This window comes from Fragaria vesca, linkage group LG3, assembly GCF_000184155.1.
Source record: "Fragaria vesca subsp. vesca linkage group LG3, FraVesHawaii_1.0, whole genome shotgun sequence".
Classification (NCBI taxonomy): Eukaryota; Viridiplantae; Streptophyta; class Magnoliopsida; order Rosales; family Rosaceae; genus Fragaria; species Fragaria vesca.
In genome coordinates, this window is record NC_020493.1 from 11091426 (window position 1) to 11097969 (window position 6544).

Below are 6544 nucleotides of genomic sequence, written 5' to 3' on the forward strand. Positions count from 1 at the left end.
CTGTATATAATATATTATATATATATATATATATATATATTCTCTTAATAAACATTTAATTGACCTTCTTTTTTATTATATATTTTTATTCTCTTAATAAAATTTACCGGTATTGCTCTGTTTTAACCAAGACTTGTATTTATTTTTATTGGATTGAAGCATGAAACTTATTTATTTTTGGTATTTGATTTTAATTTCATACTTTTATATAATTGTATTTCGTATTTAATAAAATTAATTTAATACATAATTGTTAATGGGTACGGGTACGGGTATGGAAACGTAATCCCCAAAGGGTACGGGTACGGGTACGGGGAATCCCATTATCTAATTACGGGTACAGAGACGGGTACAGGGATGAGAAATGTAAAAGGGTATGGGTACGGTATTTTGATCCTCGTACCCTACCCTACCCATTGCCATCCCTAATGTCGTAACATGCGACATTACGAGTCCACCAATGTCCTCGAATTATTTTTGGGAGCTTCGAACTATTTTCTACGATTTATCAAAGAATCTGGGTCGTTGATCTTTAATCATTGATCACCTACTGTCCATTTCTTTTGTTAAATAGGGAAAGACTGGTCAGACCCAGTCAAAGAACCCAACTCGGGTTTGACCGAGCCCAACCGAGTCCATCTCCTTCTCTCTCTTTTCTCCCGCCCGTCGTCCGCCTTCTCCGACGCAGCTGCGACGACTCCGGCCACCTCCCACCGCAAAACCACTACCAAATCACTCCTCTCTTTCTCCTCTATCTAACCCAGTCCATGAAACTCACGTGCAGTTCGATCCACAGCCAAATCGAGGGAGAGAAGCCTAGCTTGACTGTTTCCGGCGAGTCCTCAAGTTTCCGGCCACAACTTGATGAGTAGATGGTAGGGTTAGCTTCCTCACTTCCTTCCTCACATTCAAGTGTCTTTCTTTTCTTGAATCGAGCTCCAAATTGGAAATCCCTAATTCTGCCTTTTCTAGTTTTTGATCGTGGTTTTCCGGTGACGGGTTCCGGGAGCTCCACCGAGTCCTACGATCTTCGTATGAGGCTTAGACGTCGTTTGGAGGAGTTGTTGGAGCAGCTACGTTGATTTGGGATCGAGGCAGAAGCTTAGGATGCTGCTGATGTGGTATTGGAGGCGTTGGTGAGCTCGGGTACTGTTGAAGGCCACGATGAGCAGCAGCGGTTTAGGCTAAGAGTGAACTCAGTTCGGTGAGGTTTATAGCAAGGTTAGGAATCTCTAGATTTCTACTCGGTTTGGTGATTGAAATGTTACTGTGTTTTGTGGTATGGTAGATTGGTGATTAGTCTTGGGTTTTGGTTGCATGAATGTCGAGAACTTGGTGCTTTGAAGAATACGGGGAGGCTATGGCAATTTTCCGGCAAGTGGCCGGAATCCGACAGAATATTCCGACAAGTCGCCGGAATCCGGTGAAGACAGTTATTCCGGCAGAAGCGATGGAGGTAGTGATTGATGTTTCCTTTTCGTTTTATGTCATTTCGGAAATAGGAAAGTTTGGGTTGTAATCGGAAAAATTACCAAATTATGAAAATTTCTATTTTGGGAAACTTACCGTTTTTGGAAACCTTCTATTATGGAAACCTTTTTTGGGTACCCTTAGTAATTTGGTGGTTTTACAGTTTAAGGTGGTTGTACGTTTTGAGTTAACGAAATTACATTAGTTTGATTAATCAAAATCAAGGGTCACCAAAATGAATTTTTAAGTGAGGCCTAAGTGTCTACCGGTTAGTAGGACGTATAGTGGAAAATGTCTCGGATCGTTAACTCAAAGGTTAAATTGGAAAATGTTGTTCATCGTTAGTTGGTCAATCCTTGTCAACCTAGGAAACCCTAGTCAAACTAGGAAAGAAGACAAGGAAATGGTTATTTTAAAGTTCGGTCTGACCGATTTGTCTTACAGCTTATAGTCAGGCGTGGGATTGACTCAAGGACATGGATATTTGGAGGCGGCGCTAGAGGAGTGTTCCGAGTAATGGAAAGATTAAGGCCTAGTTTGGTACAGCTTCGCTTTTAAAAAAATCAGCTTCTAGGTTGGCTTTTAATTTTTATAGTGTTTGGTAACTTGAAAAAAACTGCTTTTCCTAAAATTTCTGGGTCGCCCGTAGCAGCTTTTAAAAGCAATCCAAAGGTTCCTTTTGGAAGCTGCTTTCACTCAAAACACAAAAAAAATTACTTTTTTTTATTTTTATAAAATCTCAGTAACACCCTTATCTATTAAGAATAGATATGTTCTTATCGTACAGAAACAATAGGCGCCAAGAGCAATGGAAATACGCGCCATGAGCAATGGAAATACGCGCCAAAGCAGACGGGATACTCGCCAATAACAGAGGCCTTCCATACCAGGTTACTTCTTAACCCTAATCCTATATATATATATATATACATATGTTCTCATCGTAAAATTGAAGAACACTGGGCACCAAAAAAGACTCCAGTGACGGCTACTGTAGGTAATATCAATCGTGTTTCTTAACTGTTTCGTTCTATTCGATCTATTCTTATTTGTTTCGTGTTTTTCTATTACTTCCCTTGATCGAAGTATATAATCATGGCATCAATCTTGTGATAATAAGAATCGGTTTTTCTGAAAATGAAATTGGTTTCAATATAGGGTTTATTGAAGTTGCCAAATTATTGATCTAAGTTGCCAATCATGATCGATCGTGTTATTATACTTCTTTTGCTTTCAGTACTTATTGTTCATATATAATCTGAAAACAGACTTATTTGAGCTTTGCTAGACAAATTGAAATGGCCCATGATGCTATATATTATTGCTTTCAGTATATATAGTTCATATGAAGTCGTGATTCTTTCTGCAAGTAGTTTTGATTGCTAAAGAGGAGTCTAGAGGCATCTGGGCATTGAAAAGAATTGCTTGTTCATCTTTGCTAATACTTTTAATTTATTTGCTTATACTTGTCCATGCTTTTTTGTTTTGCAATCATAGTATTTCTGTGCATTTTCTGTAATGTTCAAAGGCCATAACTCGTAATTTTGGGATTTTACAGATTACTGGGGATAGTAATAGCCCTTATGCCAGTGATTCACAGGTATAGGGAACTCATATTTTTCATGTTTCATCTCTATGAATCTACTCTAAATTCTGGTAACAATGGTTTATTTGCAGTAAAGAAAACTTTGCAAAGGGCAATTTGAGTTGTTCATATCTTTTCAGGGACATCATTCTGAATAAATAAATAAATAAACAAATAGGGGGGAGATGTTAATGGAAAACCATTAGTGTAAGAAGACACTTTACTAATGAATGGAATTATTTTAGTTTCTCTTCTACATCCGTTTCTAGATTGTCCTGCTATGCAACATGTTTAGAATTATTTTACTTTGCTTGTGTCTATCATTATTATCACTGATGTGAAATGAATGGCTAAGACTCTTTTGCATTGTGATGTGATATTGCTTGATATTCAATATCACTTTACCAATATTGCTTGATATTCAATATGTTATATCTTATGTTCACTTGTGCTATGTTATTAACTGTCATCATTTAGTCATCTTTATTTTTGGGTTTACATTGAGAACAGAGATGGGAAGGAAGAATTCTAATGAAATTGGGGGAAGTGGATCACAAGTTAAAGCTGTATGGAATGATTATAATGTATCCAAATTCTGTGATTTGTGCATCAACTTGGTGGATGTTGGACATCGTCCTAATACTCATTTTGACCGAGAAGGATGGGAGAGTTTGGTAGTAAATTTCAGTAGAGAGACCGGCAATAACTATGATAAAACTAAATTGAAGAATAAGTGGGATTCACTTAAATTGAATGGAAGTTGTGGAAAGACCTAATTGGCAAGGAAACTGGGTTAGGTTGGAATCCAAGCAAGGGTACTATTGATGCATCTATCGAATGGTAGCATAGTAAGATTCAGGTGTGTAATTTATTTTGTAGTTTTGTTGTCAGTTAATTATAGTATCCTTGTGTCATTTGATAACATTTCTCTCCAAATTAGGTCAATCCTGATTATGCAAAATTCCGTAAGAAAGGTCTTAATCCATAATTGGAGGAAAAGCTAGATAGAATGTTTGCAACCATTACAGCCACTGGTGAACATGCTTGGGCACCTTGTGGAAATCTTCCAGCTCCCGTTGCAGACACATGGAAGGATGATGCCATTTCGCTTGAAGGCAGTGATGATTCGGAGGATTCTATACTGATAGGAATAAATGGGGGTAAGGAAGGTGTTTCAAAGAGGGGAAAAAAAGAATGAAAGAAGCTGAATTACAAGCTCAAGTGGAAAAGAAATCTAAGGGACCTATTAAATTAGGCAAGAAGAAGGTGGGAGGTGCTGCAAAGTTGTTGGAACAAACAGAATGTTTTATTGATGTAGTTGAGAAGGGGAATGCTGGAAAATCAAGTAGTGTGAACAACACAGAAGGGTGTACTATTGCTCAAGTGATGAAAGCACTTGAGTCTGTCCCTTATTGTGAGCCTGGGAGTCCTTTGTGGTTGTTTGCAACTCGACTCTTTCTAAATAAAGAAAAGAGAGAGATGTTTGTCATCATGAAAGATGATGTAGTGAAGCTTCAATGGCTTCAATATGAAAATGCTGAAAATTAGGGAGGTGTAGAACTGAGTTTTGAAATAGGTTAAAGATTTGGTTTATGTTTTGAAGTTTAGTTTGTTTTGTTATTTGGATTGTTGAATGATTGAATAAATGACTTTATCTCTGGTTTTCATTCATATATTATTTCATTAGTGGTGGTGTCTTTATTTTCTGATAACTAGCTTTGCTCTTTAATTTGGACCCTTTTGAATTATTTTTTCTTCTTTTGCAACTCTAATTATTGTTATCTTTGTCATGAGTTGTTTTATTTTATTTACTATATAAATTCCAAGATGATGATATTGATTACACTTGCAGATCGTGCTAAAGTATGGAGCCTATGGAAGCTTTGAGAAATTCTATAGCGACAAGTCTAATGAATGCAATGTAGGCATTGGGCTTTAGCTGTTTGGTTTCTTTATTTTGTTCTTCTAGTTCTCATAGATATTAATTTGATTTTAAAGTTTGGTGATTTTGGGATATTTATTTCATGATCAACTATTTTTTTTTTTTTTGACAGGTAAAGCCATATGGCAATTTCATTAATACTTAAGTCAGAATGGCACGGATACATGTCTTCCCTTACCAAACAATCGGGCAAGTTAAGGACTTGGCATGCTAGCAGCACTCATTACATAGATTCCGTTCACTTATTTCGAGCAGAAAAACAAGAAATACTAGACACACAAATGCTTAGGTTCATAACAAAAGGAATTACTGTAAATAGACTAACTAAATACTTAACATTAGACTACGACAAAAAAACCTAGCCCAACTTAGAAACCAAAACAACCTTAACAGAAAGCCCAGCGAAAAGCCCAGTTGAGGGTTGACCCGTGCCAGCCACCACCAAAACCACCCTCCCTCGCCGACTGCTGCCCGTCCTGGATCATCTCATCATCTATGTCGCTACCTCCATGAAATCCCACAGAGTTGCCCAACAATGTCACCATCACAGTCTGACAAGATCCACAACAGCTACACAAACACCAGCAAACTCCAAGCCCGCTGAATCCTCACCACCATCACAATCTGCCCAACCATCTTAGCCTCACTGTGAGCCACAAGATCTGGAAATTTCAGATGAAGAAAAGCAACTCAGGAAAGCGATCGGCCATGCCTTACAATCCGACTGCCCTGGAAAACCTTTAACCAACAACTCTCACCGGTCCTCCTCTCTCAAGCTGTCGGTCAAATTTCAAATCCCGTGCGGTAGCAAAACCATGAGGCATCGGCATGGCCAAGAGGCCAGCCTTGACCTGAGGTCGCCACCGGACAAGATCGTTTTGCAGATGAGTTAAGAGCTGCCGCCTCTCTCCTTAGGGTTTTTTTAGAAGAAGGAAAGCACAAACTTAATCTATAGTCTACGGGAAAGGAAAATTATGATCAACTATATATTATTATTGTAGTGTTTTATTTATTAAAATAATTATTTTGTAATTTATTTATCTGTTAAGGAGTAAAAAATAACTCTTGTCTTTTTTGGTCATTAAACAGATCTACAACACTTTTATTTAGTATTTACCAAACAGTTTATGTCTTGACAGCACTTTTAAAAGTAATATTTACCAAACATAAAACTGTTTTTATTCGCAGCTGATTATTTTCACATCACAGCAGAATCAATTTTTTTTTAAAAGTCACAGCAATACCAAACTAGCCTTAAGCCTAGTACTGTGAGTGGACATTTTTGGTTTTGAATTAATATGCATGCATAATTTTATAAGTTGCTCATTATATTTTCCAAGCTTAAATTGAAATTTCGGCTTATGAAATGGTCTTTGAATTTATTTGATTGTTGATGCATTGATTAATCTTTGCAATGATTTATAGAATTTATTTGAGATTGACATATTGGTTATATTTTCGATAATGAACTAATGGATTTGAGCTTGGGTTAGAGATTTGGTATTTGAGTTTTGATATTCTTTATGATATCCAGATTTGCATATTGC

The 6544-nt window shown here is 37.0% G+C and overlaps 1 non-coding gene across 1 annotated transcript; it reads left to right on the top strand.

Moving 5' to 3' along the window:
• The first annotated feature begins 3175 nt into the window (after nt 1–3175).
• On the top strand, nt 3176–4759 carry LOC101292675. The gene is made up of 2 exons (XR_184228.1): nt 3176–3914; nt 3996–4759. It is a non-coding gene; the product is annotated as an uncharacterized LOC101292675 (transcript).
• The last annotated feature ends 1785 nt before the right edge of the window (nt 4760–6544 follow it).